This window comes from Teleopsis dalmanni, chromosome 1 (genome assembly GCF_002237135.1).
Source record: "Teleopsis dalmanni isolate 2A chromosome 1, ASM223713v2, whole genome shotgun sequence".
NCBI classification, from domain to species: domain Eukaryota; kingdom Metazoa; phylum Arthropoda; class Insecta; order Diptera; family Diopsidae; genus Teleopsis; species Teleopsis dalmanni.
In genome coordinates this window covers 226,513,961-226,517,450 of record NC_051846.1, presented here as the reverse complement: position 1 = coordinate 226,517,450, position 3,490 = coordinate 226,513,961, and positions in this window count along the sequence as shown.

The window sequence follows — 3,490 nt, the reverse complement described above, 5'->3', positions numbered from 1 at the left end:
CAGAGAAAATGCTTTATGGTTTCTTTTTCCTGCGAGTTTCTACAACTTCTGTAGTGAGGATTATGAGAAATGCGCAGTTTCTCTGCGTGGGTTCCTATACACCAATGACAAGAAAAAACTGCAATAAGCCTTGCAGTGTTCATGCGGTCTCTTTTGATGAGTTCCGAGAATCTATGTTTATTATAGATGGGTTATGTTAACCTGGAAATCAAACATGACCTAAGTGCTTTCCATCTGTTATTGGCAAGTTGCAGAAAGTAGAAGAAGGTACTCCTCTTAATGGTGTTTAAGGTAATATAGACAGTTGTAGTTTGAATTTATTTTTCATGCTATATTAATTTTCTAATTCAAGAAAAAATAATTATTACTCATTTTAAAGAGCTATTCTTCCTGATATATGTGGATATGTCAACAAACAATATTGTCGCATCAGGGCCACAAGTAACTTGAGAAGGACCATTGCGTTTAGAAAGAGTCTACATGGTGTAGCATTTGGTGAGTGTTAGACCCGTATATTTTTGAAAATAATGCATGTGTCACACAAACCTTCATTTTGATTGCTGGAGTTAAAATATTTCCAAATTATTTTGGCGTGAAATTGAAGATAAAATTGTGGAAGATAAAGGTTGGTTTTTGTTTTGACTTTATGCTTAGGAAACTTCCATTATTTTTAAAGTTTTAAAGATGTGATGACCATTTGTTACCTCTAATCTTTATTAGTGGGGTCAATATTCAAATTTTCGAATTTGTGAACATGAGCATTCTTAAGTTATAGACAAAATGTGCCCAGCTTAGTTACCAAAAGTCATCGAACATAATATAGAAAGGGTCTAGTACTCTAAAATATCGCGTAGAAGAAATTTAAATAAGTTATTTTGTATCTGATGGCAAACTAAAAAAATATGTTGATATAGAAATTCGATGGAAACAATTATCTGAAATGCGTTTTATTTACGTGTATTTTTGAGGTCATAAAATATATAAACTATGTATAGTTATATTGTTTGAAAATGTATAGAAAAGCCAAAAAAAAGTAAACATGGTTATGATCGTATAATTTTATTTAATTATAACTGTGATATATTGAACCTTTGTTAAAAAATATGAAAAGTGGAAACATTACTTTCCTCTAGCAGGTACTGCACTGTACTGTACACTGTACTGTACTGTACTTAGGTGCTGTACTTAACCACAAAATTAGTTAATAAGTTTTGTGACATATGAAATTGTTGAGTCATAGTTTGAAAATAGTACATCTCCGAGGTAAACCTTCTGCTCAAAAAGTATTCGGATTTTGTAAATAAAACACAAATTAAAATTTTATTCCAAATTTATTTTATCTCCTTTAAAATATGCTCCTTCTAAAGCGATACACATATGCCAATGCTTAACCCAATATTACATACACTTTTCGTAGACCCGTGAAGGTATGGCTTTTAGTTCCATCGGCGAATTCTCTTTTACAGATTCAATCGACTCAAAACGTTTACCACGAAGCGGCAATTTGAGTTTTGGGAACAGGAAAAAGTCGCACGGATCCAGATCTGGCAAATATGGCGCCTGAGCGATGACAGTGGTGCCGTGTTTGGTCAAAAAATCGCGTACAACAAGAATTTTCCATATTAAAAATCGCTAAATGCACTTGAGGTAGTCTCACATTAACAGCTGCTGTAAACAAACTAATTGACAGATGGCGATCAAATTTATACCATATGTCAAGAAAGGGTGTACCAACATAATAAAAAGGTCTATTACTTAAGGAGTAGTTAAGAAACAACAAAATCCGGATACTTTTTGAGCAGAAGGTAGTTCTTTATATAGATTACAAGCGTAAATCATATTTGAAATCAAACCGAAATAAAATATTTTCCTCATGTAAATATGTAAATCATCCTAAAAATGGAGTCATTATGTAGTAACGGAAACTCATTAAATATTATTCAAAATATATAAATGAGAAGTTAACATTTTGTGTCTTTTAATTCTTCCTTAAATTATATCCCATCCCCTAAATTAAGTCACAAGTGAAATACCAAACAAAATCCACTTTAAAATGAATACCACAAAACAATTTTAGATTTTTAACCTGCGGCAATTTATTTTAATGATTTTTAAACTTTTCTACTTTTGTTCCAACAACTCCAACAACACGAGAAACAACACGAGAAACAACACGAGAAACAACACGACAAACAACACGACAAACAACAACAAAAATAAAACAACGAGAGTAAATAAATCTGAAAGATCCTAACAAATGACTATTATGTCATCATTAGTGCGCCGCACTTGACTTCCGGCTGAAGGACTTGCCATATTGCTTTAAAAATTGCGCATACACCACCAATTTGTGTGCGCTTTGGGAAAGCAGCTCTAAATTGTTCCATAACAATGTATGAATTGTGTGCTATATACTCGCACACTGCTGTCTGTGACGTACACACTCCTATGTATCTGGAAGATATATTTACGTATATATAATTCATAAAATTTTTAAACAATATTTAAGTGTGTATACGAATGAACTTGATGATTACCGCCTGACTTAATTTTGTGGGCTTGAATGTAGCCACATTGCACATATTCATAACCGCTAATGCGATGAGGGTTGAGGTGTGGTTGATTGTCTATATGAACACCGTAAGGGGCGGTTATTAAAATGTTTGTTATTTGTTATTATCCGTTTGGAAAAATGTTACAGATTGTATTTGCGCTTCCGGGCATAAACTCGTAACAAAAGTCAAAAATTATTATAATACCTTTATTTATTATTTTTTTTTTATTCCTTTCCTTAATTCTTGCCTTATTATTGATAATAATAGCACGCATTATGCTCTGGAAAACTAATACCTACATTGCTTTTGAAACCGTATACATACTTAAAAAATTAAATTTGAACATCTATTTTTCGAAGATTACCAAAAAGAAATGGGGATTCGATTGGTACATACTTTCTTAATAAATTTATTTAAATGATTTTTTATATTATTTTTATTATTTCAGCTATATGGTATAATATTTGTTCTATTTTTAATTTTTCACTTGAATGAAATATTGAATGGCAGTCCTTTTTATAATGAACATATATGTTCACTATAATCACTAAAGGGAATTATTGCATTTGATTTACACAGTAAGCTTAGCAGCCTGGATTATGCAGGTGACATAGAATCTGATACAGGAATCTCTGAAGGTAATTAATATAAAAACAAAAACGGTAGATTATGAATGGTTTTAAAAACTTTCTGTTTTATATGGCCAATCGGCTCAAGTAAATCTCCAAGACCGTCATTGAAACATAACTTATTAAAGACCACCTTGCTAGTGGGCTATCAATATAGCCATAATAAAATCGATACGACTAAATAGTTTGCACTGAAAAATGATGAACCAGGAAGTTCAAACAATCGGAATGTATAAAATTTTTTATTGGTGTGATGTTGGACAAATTCATTCTATTATTTAGTTAAGTCTTACTTAAGATTATCTG